Source organism: Acipenser ruthenus, chromosome 6 (assembly GCF_902713425.1).
Source record: "Acipenser ruthenus chromosome 6, fAciRut3.2 maternal haplotype, whole genome shotgun sequence".
NCBI classification, from domain to species: domain Eukaryota; kingdom Metazoa; phylum Chordata; class Actinopteri; order Acipenseriformes; family Acipenseridae; genus Acipenser; species Acipenser ruthenus.
This window is the reverse complement of record NC_081194.1, coordinates 76,091,483-76,109,145: the sequence shown is the minus strand read 5'-3', so window position 1 is coordinate 76,109,145 and position 17,663 is coordinate 76,091,483. Positions and strand designations below refer to the sequence as shown.

General features: G+C 38.2%; 1 protein-coding gene across 2 annotated transcripts in view; it reads right to left on the bottom strand.

The window, feature by feature from the left end:
* Window positions 1–15,527, bottom strand: part of LOC117411184 (synaptosomal-associated protein 25) — a 50,807-nt gene extending 35,280 nt beyond the window's left edge. Inside the window, exon 1 of one of the 2 annotated variants that reach the window (XM_034018453.3) lies at window positions 15,361–15,527. The gene's annotated coding sequence lies outside the window, so the exon portion shown is untranslated. The remainder of the gene's footprint in view (window positions 1–15,360) is intronic. The other variant, XM_034018452.3, reaches the window with a different exon arrangement.
* Window positions 15,528–17,663: the final 2,136 nt, after the last annotated feature.

Here is a 17,663-nt window from a genome sequence, read left to right as displayed (position 1 = left end):
AGCTCGGGTGCCATGGCTCCGCCCCCTTCCGAACTGACCGACTTCCATCTACCCTACGGAATAAATTGTCGTGCCATTTCATTAAGGGTACTCTGTTCCTCGTATACCGTGCTCTCACAGGTCGAGAGGGAGATCTAACACTAAGACTCATTCGATCTCTGTCACAGACGGCCTTAGTCAAATTTTTTGGCTTCTAAATTAAAAGAAAATAATGAAATCACAGTATGATTAAATGTTAAATACATAATTTAAAATAGAAGTCCATTGTTTTTTTATTCCTAAACAAAATTAATCGCATGAAATGAAAAAGAATGAACTTGCATCTTATCACATGCAAGGCACCTGCGATGTTGACACACCAACTTTCTTTGCAACAGCAGCCTGAGAAACCACAGGAGACTCCAGCTCCTTCAAGAGTTCAACATGGTTTACGCAATTTACGCAAGTCACAGCGTAATCACGTACTCACTGCACTGTGCTACATTAAACTGTCTTGCTCTGAAAAGCAATCTCCGTTCATCATTTGAAAATACTGTATCCCAATTAAACAAAGTGATGTCCCGGGGCTCCCGAGTGGCGCATCCAGTAAAGGCGCTCCTCGCAGGATGTGCCCTATAGCCTGGAGATCGCTGGTTCGAATCCAGGCTATGTCACAGCTGACCGTGACCGAGAGTTCCTAGGGGGCGGCGCACAATTGGCTGAGCGCTGCCCGGGTAGGGAGGGCTTAGGTCGGCAGGGGAATCCACGGCTCACCGCGCATCAGCGACCCCTGTGGCCGATAGGGCGCCTGTGGCTCTGCAGCGGAGCCGCCAGATCTGTGTTGTCCTCCGGCACTATAGGTCTGGTAGCATTGCTGTGGATCTGCAGTGCGAAAAATGACGGCTTGGAAGGAGCACGTTTCGGAGGACGCGTGTTTCAGCCTCCGTTTCCTGAGTCGGCGGGGGGGGTTGCGAGCGGTGAGCCGGGGATACAGATAATAATTGGGCATGCTAAATTGGGGTGAAAACCGGGGTAAAAATAATTGGCGACGACTAAATTTATAAAAAAAAAAAATTAAAAAAAAAAATTAATAAAAAAAAAACAAAGTGATGTCCCAATTAAATGACATAAATAGCATTGGGATGAACCATCTCTCAGAGTTGTATCCCATTTAAGCAGCAATCCCGATTATCAGCATCCCAATTAGGCAGCGCCTACTGTCTCTGATAAGAGCAAAGCTTGTCTTAATTGGTATAAAATCATGATGGTTTCTGTATAATGGTAAAATCCAGTCCTAGTCTCAAGTCTACTAAGAAACAGATAGACAAGCGTTTCAGCTACTGGCATCATCGTTCTCTTGTCTTGATTTTCAGTATTCCAAGCAACATTCTTTCATGTATGAAAGTCATGTTTATGCTTGTCAATAATCTTCCAAAATAATCTTCCGCAAAGGAATTGGGAATTGTTTAACGGAATTCACTGAAATGGCAGTATGATGACCTCTGAACCTCATGGTCATTTGTCAGATCTGGTAAATCATATAAGCAATTCAATATATTTACATCTGGTATAATGATGCATACATTATATAAATGATTTAGCATGTTCTGCCTTTGGTGGCACTCAGGACATCAATACTAAAAATGACAAATCTGTAAAAAGAACAAGCACATTTCTCACTTTAGTTTCTACAAAGGAAAATGTTCATTGTCCCCACATCCTACCTTTGTTCCAGGTTACTGATACCTTCTCCTATTTTCTTTGGAAAGTGTCCCTGTAAATCATTTAATATGATGCATCCCCAATTACTGGGGGGAAAAAGAAAGCTCTTCATGAGCATCCACAAGCTCAGAGACAATAAATACATTCTTCTTATTAACTGCACTAAATGTCAATTTCTGAATCCCCTTGTTTCACAATGGAGAGGTCAACAGATCCTACTGGCTTGCGCTCCTGAAATACGGGAACTTGCAAACGGCTTGTTTTTGCTTCACATAAAAACGCCCTCCTTGCTTGACAACATTCGAGTCATCCGCTTTAATCTGAGCCTTTGAAGCTCAATCATGGGCAGGCCAAGCTGTGTCAAAGATTACATAAACTCTAAAAGAGGATTTGCACAGGACTATTATAGTAAAACCTTTCTATTTATTGTGAATTAATCAGATTAATCAGATGGATTTCATTACAGCGACATCTTCACTGAATGCTTCATTTACAAACAAAATACGCAGGTTTACAGCAATTGATATTTTAACATTAATGACAATGGGTAGACAACAATTATTGAATATACAGTATATATATATATATATATATATATATATATTCAGTTTTTTTGTTTTTAATTTAGAGTAACCAATTATTTTTATTTATTTTCCCCCAATTTGGAATGTCCAATTATGTTTTTTGTTCTCACCGCAGCGAGTCCCTGCACAGCACAGACGTTCTGAGGGTGTGTGAGCGTCCTCCGATCTCACAAGCCTAAAGCCAGAATCGCTTTTACACCGAGCAATCCAGAGCAGAGGTGGGCGGGCTACCAATCCAGAAGAACAGAGACCAGCCCTGCCTCTTATCCACTCTGAAAGTGCTCAGTGTCTGGCCAGTAGGGTTTGCTGTTGAGGAAAAGCAATCCCTACTGGTTTCCCAGCAGTGTACAGTATATTGTATTGTATTAGAAATTATAAAGTGTCAGAAGAGTCATTCTAGCTAATGGGGGTTACTCAGTCTCTTAACTCAATAAAAACTTTTTGGCTTCAAAGCCCTTGATAACATTACAAAATGATAACATTATATGTATAGGTCTCTGTGACAGGGTATGCCCCGCCCCTATGTTTATTATTATTATTATTATTAGTAGTAGTAGTAGTAAAAATGTATTGTTTTGTGTTAAAAACAATGTTTGTTTTGTTTGGCAGGCAAGGAGTTAAAATCCTTCCCTGCTAGAAATACTCGTGTAGAATATGGCTGCCTTCACACTGGCTAATTGATTGCCAGTTTCAGGGCAGCCACATCAATGTAAAAACCAGCAGCAGTGCACTGGGAAGGAGGAGGGAGAGTAGATGAGAAAGACCAAGAAAGGAGACGGAGAGAAAGAGAAATAACGAAAAGACAATTGCTGCACGCGCTGCATGTGCACCAGCACGGTACTTGTTTTGCTTTGCCATGTGTTTGTTTGTTTGGCCCTTGTGCCATTTTGTTTCTTATTTAAAGTCTTTATTTTGTTTAATAAAGAAAGAGCGCATTGGCGACACCCCACAGTACTTTGCTTGTCTGTGTATCTATTTCCTGGTCTGGTGACGTCACCCACCCAGCCATCCTTTCACAGTCTCTCATCCAATATTACCAGCTTCACTCTTTCTCACCACGTGGGGCAATAGTTACATTTTTGCATACACACAACATCTGCCCTGGCACCATTTTCCTGAATCATTAACCACTGATGGAGGCAACAGTGTCCCAGAATTAGGTCCACTTGATTGACTGCAAATTATTCACTTTCTCTTACCCACCCAAAATGTCCATACCGTACCATAAGAGACAGGGTCAACTGTACACAGTAACTTCTAATGAACTGATACTATTTGAAGCAATTATTTTTGCCTTCTAAGAGATGCAATTTTCTGTAAGAGTAATCTGATGGGAGTCCATAAAAAATATTTAAGTGATAATGGCCAGAAGCCCAAACATAGCTGTGGAATAAAAGGTTGCTCCGTTGAACAATAGCCAACATGCTTTGCCACAGCATTTGTTCTTCATAGAGAGACTTTATTTCTGGTACTGTTTGAGCTCCTGTCCATTACATTACACAAAATGGCATCGAAAACATTTAGATTAAAATAGAAAAAAAAGTTTTGTTTTTAACTACTCTGCAACTTTAACTTTTAGCTCTTTTGACGTGCTACCACTTTAGTTAACTGGTCAATAGAAACCAGCAATAACGATAGTTACTGTGTAAAATATTCCAAGTACTGTAATTTTGTAATCATTTATTTTATTATCTTTACCTAAATCTTAACCTTAACCTAATTATGTAATTGTTATTACTGGGAAACAGAAAATAACAGATAATTATCTTAATTTGCTGTAGTTACGTAAAAATATTGTCCTATTCTCATTAATATAAAGAATGACTGAGAAGTCTTTATCTCGTGATAAGCTGGCTCAACTAAGACCTGCCCTGCTTCAGCTATCCTGTCATCTACTCTGAAAATGGGATATTTCTCTTAAGTAAAGTATTTTCCAAAAAAATATATAAAAATGGGCTAATCACCTTTCTTTCTAACTAATAGCTGTAATAATCAATACTAGTTGTTAGTTCAGTAAAATGCTATTGAACTTCTGTCAGGGCTGTACTAACATACTATTTAGTTGTACTACATCCACATGGCATCCAGAGTGTTGATGTAGGTTTCAAAGCCTATAAGGCTGTCATTACACTATACTATTGGTTGAAAAGCAATGTTTCAATTCCTCCACGAATCTGTCTAAAATGGGATTGTACATTTTTGTTCTACATTCAGGGGCGAGGTGATAATGACCCTTTGCTCTGCCGCTCCAGTCACTTTACTGTCTGCAAGAAGACCAGAAATTCAAATGTGGCATCTTCGGTGATGTGACGGTTATTGATTTTTGTTAGTAATGCCAAATGGACCCTCAGCATCTCTGAACCTTTTTTTTTTCATCATTTTGACAGCCTTTCTTGTGGGGTACAAAAGTATTTTGTGGAGTCTTTGCACAAACCAAACCCTGAAAACTGACATGCAAAATAGAATTCCTGCATCAAGAAACGTCCACTTAAAACATTGTCTCCATTTCAGATTAGGATATAAACGATAGCAGACCATGGGGTCCTTGACACGAACAACACTAACCCTGTGGAATCTAACTTCCACGCCCCTTTCCTGCCATCCTTGTCAAAGCATGTCTCCTTGGGATAAAGGAAGCTCACAGTAGCTGGGACTGCACTGCCGGCTTCCTCGCAGGATCAATGCAATGGCGTGCTCACTGCTGTATCCAGATGTTTTATTTTGCTGGGAATCAGAAAGTAGTAGCTGTGCAGTTCAATACTGCGTTAACCTGGGGAAGGTTCATCTCCACAGGTGTTAGTCCTTGATTTCGTGACATGGTTTAGTGGTTGAGCAGTATCAATCATGGAAAGCTGTAAGTGAGTAAACAGGTGCTGTCTGATGCAATAATGTAGAAAAATATCTGCTTTAATAGCCTGTCAGATTAACTATATAGAAATACATCATTTTCCGAAAAGTATAACAAAGCCTGGAGTTCTGTTGTAATAGATTCTCCCTTTTAGATATGTCAGGTGCTCTAAATTTAGCACAGTGTATTCAAACACACCCAAGGGATCCAGTCTTGCCTTCTAAGAGATGCAATTTTCTGTAACAGAGCTCGTCCTGTAATCAATTAGAATCTCAGCTCATTGATCTGGATGGAAAGGCAAGGGCTGGATGTGAACCGGAACCATACGGTTTTAAGATGAACGTCTGACCATTCAACTAAAGAGCAAGATCTGCAGTGGTGAGGTACGTATTTGTCATGCTGATGTCAGTATTATTACTGCATCAGCAGCAAGCAGGAAATTAATTACAGGAGCACTTGATGTCAAGAGGGATTTTGATTGGAGAAAGGTTGCTTATGCTAGAATACAAATATGTCATTCACATAACCTCAAAGAAATCACAGTGCCAAGTAGCTAAAAATAGAATATAAGCATTGTTTTACAATGCTTTCTCACGGCTTTTATAAAAACCACAGTTTATGGAAGAAATTAATACGATTTTTGTAGGAAAAAATAGGTTGGCTTGTCATGATTACTCATTCTTTCTTAAATTGATATATGCTATTGAATTCATGTATATTGTATAATGCTTAATTTGTTTTGATTGCTTTTTGCTGTTGTTTTTTTTTAGCTAAATTTAGGCAAAAAAGCAGAAAAGCCCTTCAATGCAATCATATTTAGTTTTCAAAAACTAACCTATGATGCCCTTTGGAACTGAATGCAGAAACCCCATATTGAGAATGAATGATCATGCAACTCAGACTGCTTTCTGCAAAAGCCTTGTGATTTACATATATAGATGTTTTATCTGTGTTGTAATGAAATTGGTAAATGTAAATTAGCTGCAAGTGTTTCAGAATGAATGAAAGCTGTTGTGAGTCATCATACATATCAAGCTGGCATTGGTGTCTTTAAGTGGCTTATACTAGAATAACTGGTTTATACTAGGTCTAAGTACCCTACAGAACCTATTGCTCAATTACTGGTTTGTTTGACAAACTGTCACCACTGTAGGCTAAATAAACAATGATTGGCTAGAGGTTTAGAGCTGATAAATCCAGGAAAAGGTGACACTAAAATGTGCAAAGACCTAGGAAATAAAAGCTTAAGATGTAAAAAAAAACTAATTTAAATCGACAAACGTTGTGGCCAGTGTTTTCATCAGTGCAAAAACAAATCAAAACATTACAAGTCATGCTTTTAGTTTACAGTAGCTCAGTGCATGCTGTAAAGAATGGAATGCTAATTGGCATTATTTTAAGAACATTGTTCATTATTTATCACATACAGCGTTGCTGTCAACTGCAGTGAGCGCTGTTATTTTGCCTGAAAATTGAGCTTGGAATTGTTTTTATGAACAATCTGACAGCATTAAAAAAGGAGTTTTCTTTCATAGCAAAAGGAATGCTGCTATGCATCATTTATGTAAGGGATAAACAATGACGTGTTGAATCAGTAAAAATAATTCACTATTTCGAGTGCGAGGAATATGTTTTAGCTGTAGAACATTAAAGAGGTATTAGAAAAATAAAAATGTAAAAAACAAAGGAATGTGAATCACGAACGAAGTGAAAAATTATTGATCGTTTTGCCGAAACTAAAGCAGATGAAGACCTAAATATCATTGTCAGTCATCGGTTTTCGAGAAGTACTCAGGCAAAATGTAAGTGGACTGTAAGCTTGTTTGAACAATGGTTTAATTTAGAGATGGGCACCAATATCGATATTTTGATATGATATCGAGATCGATAATAATTTCCATATTGTAGGATTTAAAATAAAATTCACATATGCTCACAGATACATACTTTATATTTCTAATACTGCTAAAAATACAAACGCAGCATAATCAACTTTATTTATATTAAGACACAACAAACCCTATACATACCAATCACTGTCCAGAAGAAATGTGAAATAAAAATTAGAAGGGGGGGGGGGGGTGTATGTGGATAGGAAAACCAAATTCAGCCTTGGCTTTCGGATGGTGGTTTGATCTGTATTTTTCACATCGTTTTCATGCAAGTCACAAGTGGCACTTTTGACTGAATAATGAAATTCAAAAGCTTCCAATTCCTTATACAGCAATTTAAAAATGTCCCACTGCTAATAAGAAAATGTATGTTGCCAACTGTCCCTTAAGTTTTACTTGTCAGTAATTTTTTTAAGTAAATAGTATATTTTTTAAAATGTGTTTGCAATTTCTGGATAAAGATTATGTGACCTACAATCATGTTCAATTTCATACTAAATTATGATTTTTGGACGATTTCATTCTTATGTAATTTACCTTCTGTGCACTGTACTTCATTAGGATATGTTCAAGTTTGAATTTACAGAACTCTGATTTCCATCTAATGTTGCAGTGTAGCGTATAATACACAATACAACAGCTTTGCTGTTTGTCCTTCATCTCAATATGCCATGTACGCCATGTAATGTCATGTCGTTTTGGGTTTCTTGAAACAATAAATAAAAAAAATGTAAGCTACGTATATAACATAGTTTAAAAATGACGGACAAAGTAAATGTTGTCATCTGCCGGAGGATAGAGAGTTATTGCTAATAAAGAAGGGCAGTATATTAATCAATGCAAAGCGATGCTGCAGTATTCCTTCCAAATGTTCAGGCATTCTTTCCTAACATCCTTTATGCACTCATTACGTGTGCAATCTCTTAGTTTTAGACAATGAAAGACAACGGGGAGAACAGTGCGGAGTTTATGACAGCATTACATTTGAAGCAGTACTAAACCTTACATTAATACAGTACTGGAAATTCAAGTTGTTGTCACAGACTACCAGTATCAAAGACTGGAATGATGTAGAGGCTGCAACAAAAACCAATCTGGCCCCTAGAGCAGCATCTGCAGCCTGTGCGCCTACCTTGAGATGATAATCAACATACCGAACAGTACATCATGAGGTGGACAGATTCCTGAAGCTGCCACACTAATGGAAATAGGCATTGTGAAGCCGCTTAAACCTTAAGTAAGAGCCCTAGCTAGCCTGCATTTCAGGGAAGGTGGGTTCAGTTATCGGTTTGGTAGGGGGGCATTTCTGTGTTTTATAGGCAGAAGCCTGCAGTTTAGTGGGAAGCTTGACCAGAAAAATGAATGCATACTTTTTTTAGCATAATAATTATTCCACATTTATCCAAAATAAAGGAAAATGTAAGACCACACAGTTCTAGGATTACAACTGGACGACTTCAAGAAAACAATGTCGAGGTCTTGCCGTGGCCAGATTTTTCTCCTGACCTGAGTCCAATAGAACATCTGTGGGACCAAATCGGCAGTGCCATCCACAGGAGACAACCGCAACCAGCCAACCTTCGCTGCACAGGAAGAGTGGCGGAACATCCCACAGCAGTCTATCCAGCTGATCAGGTCTATGCGTCAACGCTGCCAGGATTGTGTTAATGCTCAGGGAGGTCATACCCGATACTAACTTTGTAATGTTTTCATTTTGACAGTGTGTCACGTTTCATACTGAAAACTTATCATGGTTCTTTGATCTGTATTTTTGTTCACATTTTCTGTGATTTTGTTTGTATCTATGTTTAAAATATTTGATTAAATTCATTAGACCGGAGTGTTACGTTTCTTTTGTGCATCAGTATATATGTGTGTGTGTGTGTGTGGAGAGAGTATTTTAATGTAATTCACTTTTGTTTGGTTAAGTCACTGTTCTACTGCGTTATCTATTAGAATCTGTGCTCATAACTTTATTAATCATTGCCTGAAATGCTTTTGTCAAATATTTTTTCTCCATCAAAAGGCTGATATTAAAAACACTAAATATGTACTTACAAAGATAATAGACCATTTAAACAAATAATATTTAAAAACATAGTACATTGTGGGTGGTGGAGTGACCTCTTAAAAATGACTTATAATAACAAACAAAACCAGTAAGTGACACTATAGGCATCATTTCAAAATTAAAATGTACAATTAAGCCAACATACAGTAAACTCAATTAACTTTCTTCCATTTCCAATAAAAAAATTAAAGCTCAACTTTGCTCATCATATGAAAGGTCTTTAACCAATCCCAACTACAGCTATTTTAATTATCTGCAAAGCACCACAAATAAAATACAAATCAACAAACCCTCTAACCAATCAATTATTTTCTGTTTTGTATTTGGAATTAATTTAGAACAATTTGTAGATTATATTTTTCACTTTGACATTATGGACTTTTTTGTGTTGATCAGTGGCAAAAACTTAAATCCATATTGATTCCATGTTGTAACACAATAAAATGTGGAAAAGTCCAAGGGGGGTGAATACTTTTGAGAGCCACTGTATATATATATATGTGTGTGTGTGTGTGTGTGTGTGTGGGTGTGTGTGTGTGTGTGGGTGTGTGTGTGTGTGTGTGTGTGTGTGTGTGGGTGTGGGTGTGTGTGGGTGTGTGGGTGTGTGTGTGGGTGTGTGGGTGGGTGTGTGTGTGTGTGTGGGTGTGTGTATGTGGGTGGGTGTGTGTGGGTGTGTGGGTGTGTGGGTGTGGGTGTATGTGTAGGTGTGTGTGTGTGTGGGTGTGTGTGTGTGTGGGTGTGGGTGTGTGTGGGTGTGTGTGTGTGTGTATGTGGGTGGGTGTGTGTGGGTGTGTGGGTGTGTGCGTGTGTGTGTGTGGGTGTGTGGGTGTGGGTGTGTGGGTGTGGGTGTGCATGTGCGTGTGCGGGTGTGGGTGTGTGGGTGTGGGTGTGCGTGTGTGTGCGTGTGTGTGGGTGTGCGTGTGTGCGTTTGTGGGTGTGGGTGTGTGTGCGGGTGTGCGTGTGCGTGTGCGTGTGCGTGTGGGTGTGTGGGTGTGCGTGTTTGTGTGCAATTTATTTTTCTTGTTTTACGTAAAGACTACATTTCAGTTTAATAACAAAAAAACCAAAAAACATTTCAACTAACATCCAGTGTCTTTTTTTGTTGTCTTATGCAAGGAAATGATTTTGATAACAAGGGGGATGTGTACTGTATGTGCATTAGCGATATCTCATTATATCGACTGAATTAACATTATTAAATAATACGAGACAAAAAGCAATTAAAAATAATTTGATAATTGTCTTGATTGTAAAATAAAAAAATAACAGGCTGGAATGACACAAAATGGATCATTCTGTGGTGCGCTGAAAAAAAAGAGTTTTGAACACTGATCGAGCTTCGCAGATTAAAGAAATAAAAAGAAAAGGACCGCTGTCAGCCGTGGATCACGGCAAAGAAATAATAAGAATAAAATAACTGTCTATTCTCGGTCTCTCACTTGCTCTCCGCTTCACGGTGCTGTTTTACGGTAAACCGCGGTATAAACTGCCACGGTTTTGAAACCGCAACCATTTTTCTATACCATGATTACCGAGTTCACACGGTTTAATGTGATATGGGCAAGTTTTTTTATTCACTGTTTGTCCATCGATTAGCCACTGTGTTCATTAGAACTAAGTAATGAACACTGACATCTCAAATTCTGAAAACTTCCATGCATGAGATTATCCGAGTAGGCTATTAAATAAGTGACCTCATATTTAATATAAGCCACTCTACTAAACAATGATCGCTAGCAAACGTGGTTGTCACTTAATGAAACACAAATAAAAAAGTCCACTAGATGCCTCTTAACTTTGCAACGGTGTCATAACCACCTTAACTTTTCTTCTTTCCTTTGTGTTTGTTGCTGTTAACATGCAGTGCAAAAAAAAAAAAACTATTTGCAGGCGCCGTCTTCTCATCATTAAGTTTTGCACTCTGCTGAGAGATCAGTGGGCGGGCACTGCATGTCTTAAAAGGCACTCGATTGGCTATTGCTAGGTAACACTTTGCTTCTCTTAACTAATAGGATGTCATCCAAACTGATAAAGATGAAAAGGGTATTCAGTTGCAGTGGTCACATCCTTACCCCCTATCGTTCCAGACTGAGCCCAGAACATGTTCATATTTTGGTGTTTCTCCACAGTAATTTGAAATAAAGAAGCAGCATTATTTTGCTGAGCCTCTGTGAGCTGGAGATAAAAAAATACTTGACTTGAGTGTATTTCTTTAAATAGCCATTTAAAAACGGATTACAAAAAAATGACATTATACTGCGGTACGACGATAACTGTGGTAAATTTTTGGACGGTTACCATACCATCAAAATATGATAGCGTAGCGATACAGTCTGTGACAAGACCCATCTAGCTTACGAGTTCTCTTTGATTACCAATAATCTTCTCTGCATTGGGGCTGGCTGGATGCTTACAGGAAATATACTGAACAGGTCTAATAAAAACACTTGATTTAAACAGAATCAAATGGAAAGCTGGAATGGTACAAAAGAAACAAATGTTATTGTAATTCATCACGTAATACATGTTTAGTCAGCATTCTCTATTATTATTTTATTTCTTAGCAGACTCCCTTATCCAGGGCGACTTACAATTGTTACAAGATATCACATTATTTTTTACATACAATTACCCATTTATACAGTTGGGTTTTTAATGGAGCAATCTAGGTAAAGTACCTTGCTCAAGGGTATAGCAGCAGTGTCCCCCACCTGGGACTGAATCCACGACCCTCCAGTCAAGAGTCCAGAGCCCTAACCACTACTCTACACTGCTGCCCCCTTCTCTACCTCCTAGTTCAACCTTCTTAAAGATCAGCCTAATTTTAAAACACCACCCACCGATTATATATATAGATAGATAGATAGATAGATAGATGAATCAAAAAAGTAACTAGGCAAATATGGATACACTACAGTGAATTGTATTACACATAATCTAACAGCTGTTATTATTCTCAAGTTAGCAGTTTACCTCTGGAGGTATTAAACAGTTTTTATCATCAGCAATATTTTATTATATGCTACAATAATTGCAAAGATGGACAGTGCAAACTGTCACGGCTTGGACTCATTTCCTGGTGAATCAACAAATCAATAAACATTTGCAGCTTTGATGAGGCCAAGCTGCTGCCTTACCCATCCCCCCTTTTACCATTTGACTCGCATTCATTAAAAATGGAAGCTTTTAACTGTCCTGCTGCGTACTTAGATCTTTTTCACTGTGCTGTGCACTGGATGCCATTTTATGAAAATTCCTTTGCAATGAGACTGCGATATCCAGTCTGTGGTTTTAGAGGCTGCTATACTTGTAACCTATTTCAGACATTCAACAGCAGCATTCCCAGTCTGAGGCATGAGTAAGCAAGACAGAATCCCTGCCAGGAAAAGGTAGAGGAAGAGTGTTCCAGACCAGGAAAGGATTCCTATGGGAAGCAGACCGGAATGCAATGAAACTCAAGCCTCTGGGATAGCTGCTATGTACTAATTCTAATAATGTTCAACTGTTCTAGAGTACATTCACAGTCACTATACACAGAAATGACACACATCAAACAACCTACCCAAAACTACCTGCCATGCTTGTATACCAAAGGAGATTCTTTATAATACCAGATTGTGGACATTTTTGGGATGCTTTGGTTTATTCACATACAATTCACATATTACCTTCCAATAACCTCTGTGCTTGTTGTTGCATTAATTGTCATCTGTACATTCTCTGCAAGCAATTCACCTTTGAATTTACATTAGTGGTCTACAATTGGTGTGGCAGTAAACGCTATGCAGCATTTTCATAGGTAAAAATGAAGTCTATTTACTGTTACTGTAAAAAGTGTGGTAATTATACCCACAATATATGTGTGTTCATAATATAAACACAAAAAGTAAATTAAAAGGAAGTTTTGCATATAAACCAAATATCATGAACACTCTTTAAAAAATCAAAACGATTGTACTTTATGACCTTAAGAAGTAACACAAAAGATGAACCTATGTTGCTGTTAATAAGTCTGTTGGTCACTCAGTTTTCAAAATAAATAAGTCTTTGCCTATTTACATGGAACTACACATCTTCTCTATACAGTTAATCTAATTTAATGGCTGTCTGAAAACCAGACAGAAAGATTTTGTCTCTTAGTACAGACCAGCATGTACCTGGAGCCCATGCAAATACACAGTCATATAAATAATAATAATAATAATAATAATAATAATAATAATAATAATAATAATAATAATAATAATAATAATAAATTACTAGTTATTTTCTCCAGTATAATGCTTTGCACATATTAAACCATACATCATTATTCTACATGTGCAGAGTAGTGTGAAAATAGCTGTACTGTAAGCCATGCATGAACATTGCCTTTCCAAGTACATTTAGCAGTTAGGCTCAAACAGAACCGTATTCCTTTAGACAACATGCTTCACTTAAAACACAGACCAGCACAATGGATGGAGCTTACAATATTTAGGCACATTTCATTATTAAATATGTCTTCACTGGCTTGAACAGTGTGTTGCTTTTGTCCTGGATTCCTACTTTACCACACATAAAGCAAAAGGTGTATTTTAAAACCAAGAGTACATCTAGTCATGCATGTCTCTTATATTAAATAGAATGACTCTTCATCAAATAAGAAATTTAAAATGTGTGCAGATCTGCACAGTACAGACTTGACCTGTTATTGCTCCTAGTTTTTTTTCATTTTCTTTCACCATTGTCACTACATTATTTTGCTGATCTTATTGCATGTGTTTATTCTGATAGCCTAATGAATAACTGTACAGTATACTGAAAGGCATATGAATGGTTGTCAATACAACTGTATCAGTCTGATCTGATTTAATTGGACCCTTTTGCCATTTAAAATGGAAAGATTTCGAACATGAGTAGTTCGACAATAACCCTTCAAGAGTTAATCGTGTAAAACATGGAATTATTTCCAAGACCACCCACAGCTTATATACCTTATTATGAAAATGGTTACTAGATCAATCTCCAGTTCATTTCATCAAATGGATATTTTACTCTATTATTATGTATGCTCAGTTTATAAAACTTACATAGAAATGTACAGTTAAGTTAAAATGCCGTTTTAGTGGAGTGGGTAGCCGCAATAGCCTGATTTAAATCTAAGAACTCGTAAAATACTGCATCTAAAATAACATGTTGGTACTTTGTAAAACGTTGTATTGTGCAGGTACGACAGAGTGAGAGAAATGTGCACGCGTTGACGAACAAGTGCGTTATATATGGTCGTAGGAAGACAAGACCACATGATCCTGCTTCAGAGAAACAGTAAATGGTGGACATTTTATTTTAGTTATACTGCAGAAACCACCCCCCTCATCCCCTCCCGGCAGAAATAAAACAACGATCACGACTAATGCCCAAGCACGTAAATACGGCAAGGCTATGGGATTCTTTTGACGCAAGTACGTAAAAGCTGTCTGGACGTGGAGACTAATGGCATCATCAAGCACGAAGTTGGATTTTTCTTCGTCCTAGTATTAATACAACATACACTCCTGTGTCGCAGTACTGGACTCACAGTTCTCCCCCCTCGACCCCTCCGACAAGTTTTAAAAATATTAACAGTCAGCATCTTCGTTTCTTATATAAAGTCCTGTAGGATAATTAACCGCAAGGACATATTTATTGATCAACTGCTGAGATGTGGAAATCATCTGGGCATGATTTCAGACTTTTTGGCGTGCTCTCAGTGTGGGGGCGGCGAACGATAAGATGCATAGCCTTCTGTCAGCAATTGCATCAATCCCTTTGGAAGCTAGCAACCCTGCGCAAAACCCAGAAGCGTTTAGATTTAACAAATTCTTATATAAAGCGTTGAAACCACACGGACAAAATTTGAGGCACGCTTCAACATGTATTTTTTTCAGAGCCACGCTCTCGCTGCAGTCGAGCGTTATCCATGGTGCTGAAATGAATCCGCCCACCATCAGCATTGCAGACGACACAAATGCATACAACATTTAAAAGCCTACCATCAAATAACCGCTATTCTAATATAAGTCTTTTCTTGTCTGTTAAAGATACAATTTAATATATAAGTATTAAAGAAAGAAAATAATGAAATCTAATGTTGTGACTAAAACAATAAGCTTAGTTGTCAGTCGTCCGCTGCCTGCTGGTATAACTCCTTTTCTGAACAGCATCCGCTTGCCGATAGGAAAATCCCATAATGTTTCCTTTTTAAATACACAATTAAGTTATTTAAATCGTCCACTTGCTTACCTTTACTCCTGTGTGGTGAAGTGCAGTCAGTTCTGTATGGGAAATGTCTGCGCGTTTAAATAGCAAACTGATTTTTCTTTTCTCCTGCTTGCTGCAAAGGAGGTGCGCTCAATTGGTTCTGACCTCCTCGATTCTTCTTCAATGGAGTGTCGTTCTGCCCTCATCAAAGATGGCCGCCCTTTTTGACGTCACCACCACCTTTTAATTTAAATCTATCACGGGGGTGTGGCGGGGGGGAGTTGAGTCATCAGTTGCTGTGGACTGCAATCCTCTGCATCTTTTCGTTCTAATACTTTAATGTTAACTACAACAATGTTCCATTTAATCAGTTAATTACGTTTTTATTCAGCTTGCCAAATATGTTTTGTTCTGGTCACCATTAAGTCTAGCAGGCTACGTTTGAGTCAAGCGAGAAATGTATTTTTTATGTCAATGGCTGGGCTTGCTAATTTAGGGATAATGCAGCAGTGATTTGTTTTCGCCAAAGGGGTGGTCTATAGGGGTATCCCTACACGCAGGCTGATCCATATATGGAAAACATACGTAGGTTGCTTTCCAGACATTTGAAACCACCCAGACAAGACCAGCCCTAAAATTCACACCGCACAGTGCGACACTCAAGTCATTGCACAGCAGTGGGATTTTTGCGTGCACGTGGTTGGGTTCATCTATATATCAGCTAGTACCTTCGCAGGTTGCAGCTAAATTTCACAGTAAACAGCATTCAACCAGATTATTATTTATCTCTATACATTCAGATTCACTAAAGCTTTAACGTGTTCAATGCAAAAATAACATTTTTTATATCACTATGTGTAAAATGGCTGGTTTATATCAGGTTTTTGCCTTAAGCGTTAGTCAACTTTGTGTACTGTGTAGAAAGCTGAAGTATATCACAGTAAACATTTATAATGGTAAACACAAGAAATTGTGATTTTTTAATGTGGTAGAATCCTTCTATACTAATATGATAGAATAAATACAGTATAATGATATTTTGTTAACTGAAATATCTCCAACAAAGCAGTAATATATGACTGGTAATTCAGACAATACAATTCACCCTTTATAATGCTCTAGTCAGGAGCCACAGGTAAGCAATCTTTGTAAAGGGCTGCCTTATAATGAGGGACCACTGCAGTAACAATATTGTCAATTCATATATAGAGAGCATTACAAAATAGATACTCTCAAATACAAGTAATAGAAGTATTACAATATAAGCAAGCTGTTAAAAAATTCTAGTATGCAAAGCTGCTTTCATTCTTGGGTGAGTGTTTGCTTTATGCAAATGGCATTCCATTCAAATACTTTGTATAAATAAAATGCACATTACATTGAACCGCTCTGTATAAGAGAATGGTGAATCGATTGTATCAGGTGCTGTGTTGCATCCAAGGAATGAGAATGTTTACAATCTTAATTAAATAGGGTATTGATATTGACATTAAGAAGGATGTGTGTAGGCCACTGCTTTTTAACCTTGGTACTCATGTACCCTCAACAGTCCAGGCTTTTTTTTTTTATTTCAACACAGTCTCTTATTTTAATTTGTTTTTCAGTCTGGTTATGGACATAGACTAGAGGAATTACTGGAGCTACACACCATCTATAAGGGCTTTCTTACAACCAATATGTAGTTACTAGTCGAAAAACAAAACCACAGACATATATGATTAAAAGGAGATATACACTGAATTAATTTTTATTCAGATGGGGGATGGGGTGGGGTTTGAAACTGCTGCACAGGTAAAACACAAACACAGAGCCACAATTCAAATAAAATGATTCTATTAAGAATTGTTTTGAAAGATTAATTTTACTTAATAACAAAGAAAACACACATATAAAGCATTAGCATTAGTACAAGACATTACTGCAGCTAGGTTAATATTTGTAATAATTTAGTCGTCGCCAATTATTTTACCCCGGTTTTCACCCCAATTGTTATTTGTATCCTCAGCTCGCAACCCCCCTGCCGACTCGGGAAACGGGGGCTGGAACACGAGTCCTCCGAAACGTGATCCTGCCAAGCCGTCATTTTTCGCACTGCAGATCCACAGCAATGCCACCAGACCTATAGTGCCGGAGGACAACACAGATCTGGCGGCTCCACTGCAGCGCCACAGGCGCCCTATCGGCCACAGTGGTCGCTGATACGCGGTGAGCCCTGCTGACCTAAGCCATTCCCTACCAGGGCAGCGCTCAGCCAATTGTGCGCCGCCCCCTAGGAACCCCCGGTCATGGTCGGCTGTGACATAGCCTGGATTCAATCCTGCGATCTCCAGGCTATAGGGCACATC